Source organism: Balaenoptera physalus (assembly GCF_965194825.1).
Source record: "Balaenoptera physalus genome assembly, chromosome: 17".
Classification (NCBI taxonomy): domain Eukaryota; kingdom Metazoa; phylum Chordata; class Mammalia; order Artiodactyla; family Balaenopteridae; genus Balaenoptera; species Balaenoptera physalus.
The window spans coordinates 34,146,341-34,157,578 of record NC_138895.1 but is presented as its reverse complement, the minus strand read 5'-3'; the positions used below and the strand labels follow the sequence as shown (position 1 = coordinate 34,157,578).

The following is an 11,238-nucleotide window of genomic DNA, read 5'->3' as shown; positions in this document are numbered from 1 at the left end:
TTTTTTGTCTAGTAATTTTATCTGTTATGGAGAAGAGAATGTTGAAGATCTCATTTTTAACTGTTGACCTGTCTATTTCTCTTTTCTGCTTTGTCAGTTTTTGCTTTATGAATTTTGATACTCTGTTGCTTCATGTATACACATTTAGACCATTATGCACCCTGGTGTATTGTTCCTTTTATTATTATTCACAGTCTATTTTTTGTCTCATAGTTTTCTTTTCCCTGAAATCTACTTTACCTTTTTTTTAAGACAGCTGGACTGGATCTGTTATTTATTTATTTATTTATTGTTAGCATCACTTTTATTTTTTATTTTTTAGGTTCTCATTAGTTATCTGTTTTATACATAGTAGTGTATATATGTCAATCCCAATCTCCCAATTCATCCCACCTCCCCTTCCCCCCTTGGTAATCATAAGTTTGTTCTCTACATCTGTGATTCTATTTCTGCTTTGCAAATAAGTTCATCTGTACCATTTTTCTAGATTCCATGTATATGCATTACTATATGATATTATGCGATATTTGTTTTACTCTTTCTGACATACTTCACTCTGTATGACAATCTCTACGTCTATCCAGGTCTCTGCAAATAACGTTATTTTGTTCCTTTCATGGCTGAGTAATATTCCATTGTATATATGTACCACATCTTCTTTATCCATTCCTCTGTTGATGGACATTTAGGTTGCTTCCATGTCCTGGTTATTGTAAATAGTGCTGCAATGAACATCAGGGTGCATGCACCCTTTCAAATTCTGGTTTTCTCCAGACATATGCCTAGGATTGGGGTTGTTGGGTCATATGGTAGCTCTATTTTTAGTTTTTTAAGGAATCTCCATATTGTTCTCTATAGTGGCTGTACCAATTTACATTCCCACCAACAGTGTAGGAGGGTCCCCTTTTCTCCACACCCTTTCCAGCATTTATTGTTTGTAGATTTGTTGATGATGGCCATTCTGACTGGTGTGAGGTGATAGCTCAATTTAGTTTTGATTCGCATTTCTCTAATGATTAGTGATGTTGAGTATTTTTTAATGTGTTTGTGGGCCATCTGTACGTCTTCTTTGGAGAAATGTCTGTTTAGGTCTTCCACTTATGTTTTGATTGGGCAGTTTGTTTTTTTGATATTTAGCTGCATGAGCTGTTTGTGTATTTTGGAAATTAGTCCCCTCTCAGTTGCTTCGTTTGCAAATATTTTTGACCATTCTGAGGGTTGTCTCTTTGTTTTGTTTATCATTTCCTTTGCTGTTCAAAAGCTTTTAAGTTTCATTAGGTCACATTTGTTTTCTACTTTCACTACTCTAGGCAGTGGATTGAAAAAGATCTTGCTGTGATTTATGTCAAAGAGTGTTCTGCCTATATTTTCCTCTAAGAATTTTATGGTACATTTAGGTCTATAATCCATTTTGAGTTTATTTTTGTGTATGGTGCTAGGGAATGTTCTAATTTCATTCTTTTACATGGAGCTGTCCAGTTTTTCCAGCACAACTTTTAATGTAATCACACCTCCTTTTTCAAATAAATGTTTGTGTGATATATCTTTTCTCATTCTTTTACTTTCAACCTATCTCTATTATTGAATTTGAAGCTAGTTTCTTATAAACAGCATATTGTTGGATTGTGCTTTTTTCTTATCCACTCTGCTGACCTCTGTCCTTTGGTTAATGCATTTAGACCATTTACATTTATAGTAATTATTAATATTTAATGCTTATATATGCTATCTTATTGTTTTTTACTTGTTTCTATTTCATTGACTTCTACCTCTATTTGTTCTTTGCTCTGGTTCTCACTACTGTTTCTTTTTTCTTGCCTTCCTAAATATTAATTGATTTTTTTGATGGTTGGGGGTCGGAGAGAAGATGGCGGAAGAGTAAGACACGGAGATCACCTTCCTTCCCACAGATACAGTAGAAATACATCTACACGTGGAACTGCTCCTACAGAACACCCACTGAACGCTGTCAGAAAACGTCCGACCTCCAAAAAGGCAAGAAACTACCCCCGTACTTGGGTAGGGCAAAAGAAAAAAGAAATAACAGAGACAAAAGAATAGGGACTGCACCTGCACCAGTGGGAGGGAGCTGTGAAGGAGGAAAGATTTCCACGCACTAGGAAGCCCCTTCGCGGGCAGACACTGCGGGTGGCAGAGGGGGGAGGACTCGGAGCCACGGAGGAGAGCGCAGCCACAGGGGTGCGGAGGGCAAAGCGGAGAGGTTCCCGCACAGAGGAGCGGCGCCGAGCAGCACTCACCAGCCCGAGAGGCTTGTCTGCTCCCCCGCCGGGGCGGGCGGGGCTGGGAGCTGAGGCTCGGGCTTCGGTCGGATCGCAGGGAGAGGACTGGGATTGGCGGTGTCAACACAGCCTGAAGGGGTTAGTGCACCACAGCTAGCCGGGAGGGAGTCCGGGGAAAAAGTCTGCAGCTGCCGAAGAGGCAAGAGGCTTTTTCTTCCCTCTTTGTTTCCTGGTGCGCGAGGAGAGGGGATTCAGAGCGCCGCCTAAATGAACTTCAGAGAAGGGCGCGAGCCGCAGCTCTCAGCGCGGACCCCACAGCAACAGGGGCGCAGAGCGAAAAACGGAGAGACTCCCGCACAGAGGTTCGGCGCCGAGCAGCGCTCACCAGCCCGAGAGGCTTGTCTGCTCACCCGCCGGGGCGGGCGGGGCTGGGAGCTGAGGCTCGGTTTCGGTCATCGCAGGGAGAGGACTGGGGCTGGCGGCGTGAACACAGCCTGAAGGGGTTAGCGCACCACAGCTGGCTGGGAGGGAGACCGGGAAAAGGTCTGCAGCTGCCGAAGAGGCAAGGGACTTTTTCTAAATATTAATTGATTTTTTTTACAATTTTATTTATTTATAGTGGATATGAGTATATTTCCTTGTAGAGTTTTTCTAGTGGTTGTCTGAATATTACAAAACACATTAGTATTTTGTGACTATTAGTTTGCTAGTGATGCCTTAATGAAATACTACAGATGAGGTGGCTTAAAAAAACAAAATTTATTTCCTCACATTTCTAGAGGCTAAAAGTTCAATATGAAGAGGGTTGGTAGGTTTAGTGTCTTCTGAGGCCTCTCTCCTTGGCTTGCAGGTGGCTGCCTTCTCTTCATGTCCTCACATGATCTTTTCTCTGTGTCCTAACCTCTTCTTACAAGGACATCCTGTCATATTGGTCTAGGGCCCACACATATCACCTCATTTTACCTTAGCTATCTTTAAAGAGATATTACATTTAAAAGGGGATAACTTTAAAGAGGCCCTATCTCCAAGTACAGTCACATTCTGAGGTACTAGGATTAGGACTTCAACATATAAATTTTGAGGTAACACAATTCAGTCCATAACAGTAACTTAATAACAGTCTACCTGTATTAACATTTTACTACTTCAAATGAAGTGTGGAAATCTTATTTCCATTTAGGTTTGTTTACCTTCTTCACTTTTAACTACCATTGTCTTGAGTATTGGTTAGTGATATAATTTTTCTTCAATAACCAAACATAAGTTATTAAGCTCCTGAGGAAAAGGATACTATAATGTATGGACCTATATGTCTGCTCATTTTATTTCTTCCTTCCCAGTGATCCAAGCTTATTTCTTTTATCATTTACTTTCTGTTTTAATAATTTCTTTAGTCAATCTTTAAGGATATGTCTTCTAGTAATAAATTCTTTTAGTTTTCCTTAGCTTGAGAGTGTTTATTGCTAAAGAATAGTTTTGCTGGATATAGACTTTGCAGTTGACTGTTCTATTCTTTCAGCACATAAAAATTTTGTGCCACTTGCTTCTGATCGCCATGATTTCAAACAAGATATCCTCTGTCATTCAAATTGGTATTCTCATATTAGTAATGTGTCATTTCTCTCTGACTGCTTTCAAGCTTTTGTCTTTAGTTTTCAGAATTTTAATTATACTATATCTTGGTGTTGATTTCTTTGGGTTTAACCTATTTGTGATTCACTTAGCTTCTTAGGTCTATGAGTTTCTGTCTGAGAACCAATTTGGGAAGTTTTCACTCATTACTTATTCAAATTTCCTTTCAGTCCCACTCCTTCTCCCCTCTCTTTCAAAGACTCCAATGATACAAATACTGGATCTTTGGTTATTGTCTTAATGGTCCCTGAGACTCTGTTGTTGTTGTCTGTTTAAGTATACACTTTCTCTGCTGTTCAGATTAGGCAAATTCTATTCATCTGTCTTATTCTATTTCCTGTTATCTCTATTCTACTATTGAGTCCATCCAGTGAGTTTTTAAATTTCTGTTATTGTATTTTTTAGTTCTGTAATCCCTTTTGTTCTATATACTTTTACTTATTTTCCAAGATTTTCTATTTGTTTTCATTTTTAAGAGAATTTATAATTGATTGTTGAAGCATTTTTTATCATAGTTGTTTTAAAATCCTTGTCAGATAATTCCAACATGTGATTAATCTAATTGTTGGCATCCATTGATTGTCTCTTGTCATCCAAATTGTGATTTAGTTGATTCTTGACATGATATCGATGATTTTTAATTGCACCCTGTATATTTTGTCTATTAATATTAGTAAACTGTAGGTTTTACTTAAGTCATTTGTTTTAGCAGGAAGTTGCCACACTTAGGTTTAACATGCAGATCATGGTCTACTCTGTGGGCTGTGTTTCAAATAACAGTTGAATTTTCAAAGCCTTTGTGATGTTATTTTAATCTAATACTTGGCTTCTAGTGCCACTGTTCTTGCTGTCCCTGCTAATGTTACTTGAGATAGTAAAATGTGTTTCTCCAAGCTGGGCGGCCAGGTGTCTTTCAATAGAGGGGAATGTGAGGGGATGGAGGGAGCATCTTGGGCCTGTGGAAATAAAGATATTCCTCAGCATGCATGGTTGTTGTGGTTGGATTCCTTTTGCCAGGACCCCCATCAACACAGGTGTCTCTGGGCAGGAAACAGGAGTCTCAGGTCCACAGAGACAAAGTCAGGCTGCTTTCTGTGGCAGTGTTCCTCTTGCTGGTGCTACCAGACTACCTCAGTATCTCTCAGTAGGGGAGCGTTTTAAGGTCAGATGGGGAAAGAAAGAGCTTTCCTTGACCTATTTTTATTGACAGGGTGATTGTTTCTGCCTACCACTGCTGTTGGGTTCACCTGGTGCTGTCAGACAGACTGTCATCCCATTTAGGGGGAAGAATGAGCATCCCTGGTTTGCCTTCTATTTATAAGTTGGTGATGGGAAACACCAGGTCTGAGTTAGTCTCTTCAGCTGGGAGGTGGCAGGTATAATTCACCCTGATGCTGTGTTGCTCCACCAGCCCTAGAGCTTCTAACCAGTTTTCATTCTTTTATTGCCTTTCAGAGTTCTCCTCTGGTTGCCTATTGTTATATTTTCAAGATTTATAGTCATACGTATTAGGGAAGATCAGGGAGTAATAGGTTTATACCATCTTTTCAGTCCAGACTGAAAATTTCTTTTTCCAGGGTGCCTTTTCAGGGTGATGAAAATGTTTTACAGTATGAATATGAAGGTGAATATACTAAAACCACTGAATTGTATACTTGTATGAGTGATTTTATAATATATAAATTATACCTCAATAAAGCTATTTTAAAAAGAAACCAAGTTTCTTTTCATAGAAAGTTGTTTTGGAATTTGCAAAAAATATTGTATTCCATATTCTACAAGGCAGAAAATCATATTTACAGGCAGGCTGGAAGAATGATTTTACCAGTTCCAGCAGGAGACTCTCAGAGGAGGGTACAGTGATAAATACATGAAGTATGATAAGAAGTGTTACCAACTTCTTGGACATGTCTCTGAGACATGAGGTGGAATCTGCTGAGATCCACCAAACCCACTGCCCCTATCTTAGTGGTTAATAACTGGGTGACAGATTCAGAGAGAAGTTGGACTGTCACTTACGTGATGTTGAACCATGAACTAAAGAAATTTCAGCCCAAGTGCAAGAAAGTTTTCATTAATTTTTTCAGTGAAAGAAGAATACAGCATAACTTTAAAATATCTTGAAGAACTAATTTAACATTTCACTCATTGATCTAGTCAAGATTTCAAACTCCACATATTTCTTTAGAGGATAAGAAAAATGTCTAGGAAAAAAAACTCCACAAAACAGCAGTATGGAAGAGTATGGACACAGCATAATAGAAGAAAAGGCCCAGTCAGTCTCAGAAAATAGTAACAAGTAAAACTTAATATCTACAAAAAAGAGAGAAGAAGCAATTTACAGGGATATATAAGTAATAAACAAACTGAAAATCTTAACACAAAAAAGAAATTTAAGCACAATGAGAGATATGGCAGGATATTTTTGGAATAGAACAACACGTATTCCTTTTTCAAAAGGATCAGCTCTAGTAGTAGAAATCAATATTCCCTGTTGACTAATGCATTTTTAAAGAAAAGAACCTGAGAAAGTCTCCTTTACATATGCACTTGGAGTTGATGTATGGTTCATTTCATTAAACAGATGTCCCTTGAAGGGTTCCTTTATCCCCTTGTTACTAATTATTCCTGCCCTAATATGGCATTCTGTTTCTTCACAAGGCAAGAATCTTCTCCCTGGTGCCATCTTCACCTCTCCCACATTAAGGGATCATGGGAGAGCAGTCAACAGCCAATTTGATGTACCACAAATTGTCCTCTTTCACTCTGTTCTATATTTTAATCTCTTCCAGGTGGTTGAATCCATTCTCACTGGTAATTATAATACCAGAATCTAGTTGAAGAAAAATCCACAGCTTTGAAAAGCTATATCTCAGATCAGACTCCTTATATGCTGTGCCATTAATTGCAATTCATTTGATTGTGTTGTGGTGGCAAGAATGGTTTGGTGTGTCTCCTATTGGAAGAAAAATGAGCTTCAGCAAAAAGAGTTACATGTTCATGTTTGTAACATATTTACAAGGTCAATTTATCTAATCCTAGGTAGATACAGTTTGAACATTTTAATGTCCAAGGATCACAGAAGGACAATAACGGTAAGCTTAATGAAGCTGAATGTCCCTGGTGAAATGGTGTGTCTCCTTGTCTAGTGAACCATTCATGTAATTATCAAGGTCATTTGTAAAAAGTCTTTTTTTTTTTTTGCAAGATTGCTGTCCCTATGATAAACTCAAATCTGATCCCTTTGGCTGGTCCCAGGTTTGATATGTGCCCCAGAAAAACCGACTTAACAAGAGAAGCAGGAAAACACTGATCTGTGTGTCCAGGACCTAGTAGAATCTAGCTTTGTCCTAATGAAAACCAGGCACTGGGCCAACTCCTTTTATATTTGGTTTTCAAGAGAATCTGTGTGGAGGAGCCCTGAATGTTTTTAGTGCAATAACAAGCTTGTGTTTTCTGAACCAATTAGTATGTAATTAGGTGTTGGCTAAGAAGGAAGAGGATAAAAGGTGGACCTGGTGCAAAGACCTGGGTATAGGTGTGACTCTTGTGTATGCAGGTGGCAAAATACCACTTATTGAGAACTAAATTGAATTTCTAAAACCCAGTAATCTGTTACATGCTAACAACACTAACCCTTCTGTAGCTTTTTCACATCTTTATTGAAATGTGCTTTTGTCCGTCTCTGGAAAATAAGATTGTGTATAGCACATGTATGTTAACATTTTTTCACACATCATTTTCTAGAAGTTTAAAATTAAGCTAGTGGGGACTTTATTGGTGATTCAGTGGCTAAGACTCCATGCTCCCAAGGCAGGGGGCCCAGATTCGATCCTTGGTCAGAGAACTAGATCCCACATGCCACAACTGAGTTCGCAGGCTGCAACTAAAGATCTTGCACGCCACAACTAAGACCTGGCACAACCAAATAAATAAATATTTTAAAAAGTAAGATAAAATAAAATTAGGCTAGCGATGTTCAGTATGTATTGAGTTACCTATCAGAAGGACAAAAGGAAATCATTAGTTTCTTCTTCTACTCAAACTATATATATATTTCTTTAGGGTCTACTCTGTGCCCTAAAGATCCCTGCCCTCATGGAGTTTTCTTTCAGGCAGCAAAAGCGTTTTAACTCTGCAAGTCCTTCCTGAGGATTCTGGACACCAAGGCAAATATTTTGTTGAAACGGCCCTTCACTATTTCACCTGTTAACTCCTTCTGATCTTTTTAAGCCTTCATAATTAGGAAGATATTTTTAAAGACTATCCTGGCTTTCACTTACTGTCCTTTAGAGAGATACTTTAAGTGAATATTTACAATAAAGTATAAAATACTTAAAATATATAAGATAATACTTTACTGTTAAATTTTGGTGTAAAAAATAATCTAAATGGATGATGAATGTGGTTGTTCTTTTTTTGCAGGCAGGAAAGATAATTATTTGACTTCTTTGGTTAACCTGATGAGTTTTTGAAGTTGTAAAGTGCTCTATAATGAAGGTAAGCCCCAAATGATGAGTAAGTTCTGATACTTTAGTTCTGTTTTCAACCAGACTAATTCAGTGAAGCATCATCCCCACTTCCTATCTCACACTTGCCTATGCCAGATGATATGCCAATGGCAGGAACAAAAACAAAATCAAACCCTTTTATTTATAAGTTTATTTATAAGTTTTATTTATAAGTTATCTGCATATCACTGCCTTTCTCTTATATTCAGGCATCATCAAGGAAACTACATTACCAGAAAATGTTTGTTTTTGCTGTGCTGTGCTCCCTGCAAGCTGATAATCTGAAACTAATATCCTTTAATACAACATTTGGCAGGAGTAGGGTAGACAACAGTAAAGAGTGTTTATATTTTGGGTATGGTTTTAATTTTTATTCAAGAGTACTTCTTTATTGGGAAGGGAACCAATTTACACATATCCAATTCCGTAAAGAATTGCATGTGAAAATATGGCTTAACTGACATCATAGATCTAAATTATTCCAGTCATGTTTAATCCTTTTTATAAGCTAGCTCTGTGGCAGTAACACCACTGAGCTGCTTATTAAACCTACTCTCTGTGAATACCCTTTCCAATCTAACTTTGTTCTTTCATAAGTTTCTGCTAACTTATTGACTTCCCTCAATCATCACAGTTAACTGCATGTGCACATTTAATTTTTGAGCAGATGGTCTTAATTTTAATATTGTCCTTTGTGTATGAAGGTGATCCTACTGATTGACCAGCTTTGGGGCATATATTTTGATTTTTTTCTCCAGTAATGGGTATAGATTTGTTCTGGTATACTTATGCCCTTGCTGGGTAAAGCTAAGGACATGAACCAGGCTGACTGACCTCTGTGAGGCACTGCCACATACCACATCATCATGTAGTTTGTTGGCACCATTAGCTAACCTGTACATTAATGGTTACAAATATTGTGTTTCTTACCCAAGTCAAAACAGACCTTTGGCGGAGGAGCGGGTGGCAATGAAGGAAGTCTCCAAACGCAGCCTCGCTCCCCTTGGCATCTCGCTCGGGCTTCAGTGAGGTCCAGGGTTGGCGAGGACTTTTGCACACCGCCAGCCATGGTCAGAGTCAGGGAGCCCGGCAGGGGACCTGTGAAGCTGGGGACGCTGCTGCCCACCTTCCGCTAGGAACAGATCTGACCTCACAACCTGCCAGGAGACAAACGGCTGGTCATCCAGCATCGAGTCTACAACATCAGCCTCTGGGCACAGTGGTACCCGGGCTCTGCGCTGGGCGGTCGAGGACATGAAGCTGTTTGAGGTCAAGCTCACCTTCTTTGCTCTCCTGCAGGGCCACATCCTGGCCATAGAGATGCTTGCCTGGCTCATCATCTACGTCCTCGACCCCGGCTGTTGCCCAGCACCCTCTCAACCCTTATCCTGGCCATTCCCCCGGCCCAAAGCTGGTGTCTGCAGCAAGACCTAGGCCACACCTACGTCTTCAGGAAGTCTGGTGGAGCCATGAGCCCAGCAGTTTGTGATGAGGCAGATGTAGGGCTTCTCTGCCCACTGGTGGAACTTCTGCAACTTCCAGTACCACGCCAAGCCCGACATCTTCCACAAGGACCAGATGTGGCCGTGGCACCCATCTTCCTCCTGGGGTAGTCATCTGTTGAGTACTGCAAGAAGAAACTCAGATACTTACCCTACAACCACCAGCACCTGTAGTTCTTCCTGATCCGCCCAACGCTGCTCAACTTGGTGAAATTGAAAGTGGAAAATCTGGCGTACATGCTGGTGTTCATGCAGTGGATGTACTTACTCTGAGTTGCCAGGTTCTATGCCCACTTCTTTTTGTCCTACATCCCCTTCTATGGCCTTCCTGGGGCGCTGCTCTTACTTGTGGCTGTCAGCTTCCTGGTGAGCCACTGGTTCGTGTGGATCACACAGATGAAGCATATCCCCAAGGAGATAGGCCATGGAAAGCAACCGGGACTGGGCCAGGTTTCAGCTGGCAGCAACCTGCAAAGTGGAGCCCTCGCTCTTCATCGACTGGTTCAGAGGACACCTCAACTTCCAGATCGAGCATCCCTCTTCCCCATGATGCCGAGGCACAATTACGGCAGGATGGCACCACTGGTCAAGGCCCTGTGCTCCAGGCACGGCCTCAGCTACGAGGTGAAGCCCTTCCCCACCACCCTGGTGGACATCATTGGGTCCCTGAAGAAGTCTGGCGACATATGGCTGGAAGCCTACCTCCATCAGTGAAGGCAGCAGCACTCAAGACCCTGTCAGCCATCAAGCCACCCAGACAGGCTACCCCATCCAACCCACCTCGCCCTACCTCAGCCTGGGGGCCCTGCCCGCCCTCCTGGGCCCCCTCCCAGTCTCCTCCACAGCCCTGAGGCCATGTCTCTTGACCCAACGGGACCAGGGCTAGGGGTATGGTATATATGTTCACCCCAGATGGTGAGTATGGCATGCTTTCCTAGAGCAAAAATTTAGGGAAAAATGTTATTTTTATATAAAAACAAACCGATATATATATATATATATATAAACCCAACATTTACAAAGCATAGCAGACACTGTGCTAAGCACCAGACATAGAACATTTTCTGAACTTTAATAACCTAATGAGATAGATGGTCTTTGTCTCTATTTGGAGTGAGAAAATAGAGGCTTAAGCAAATTAGGTAATTTGTCCAAGGTGATAAGGGGAGTAAATAGTGAACCCAGGATATGAATCCAATATACTGGAGGCCTTAGTTTTCATCTCTACACTAAATTGTCTCTTTTACTGATGGCATACATGAATTTTTGCCCATACTCCATACTCTAGCCCTATAATGATCAGAAATAAACTAAAGCATCTATAGTAGAACTAAAATTTAGGATCCCCTTCAT

The 11,238-nt window shown here is 40.4% G+C and overlaps 1 pseudogene across 1 annotated transcript; it reads left to right on the top strand.

The window, feature by feature from the left end:
• The first annotated feature begins 7,757 nt into the window (after positions 1–7,757).
• On the top strand, positions 7,758–10,880 carry LOC309646786 (fatty acid desaturase 3 pseudogene; annotated as a pseudogene). The gene has a single exon. The product of its transcript is annotated as a fatty acid desaturase 3 pseudogene (transcript).
• Positions 10,881–11,238: the final 358 nt, after the last annotated feature.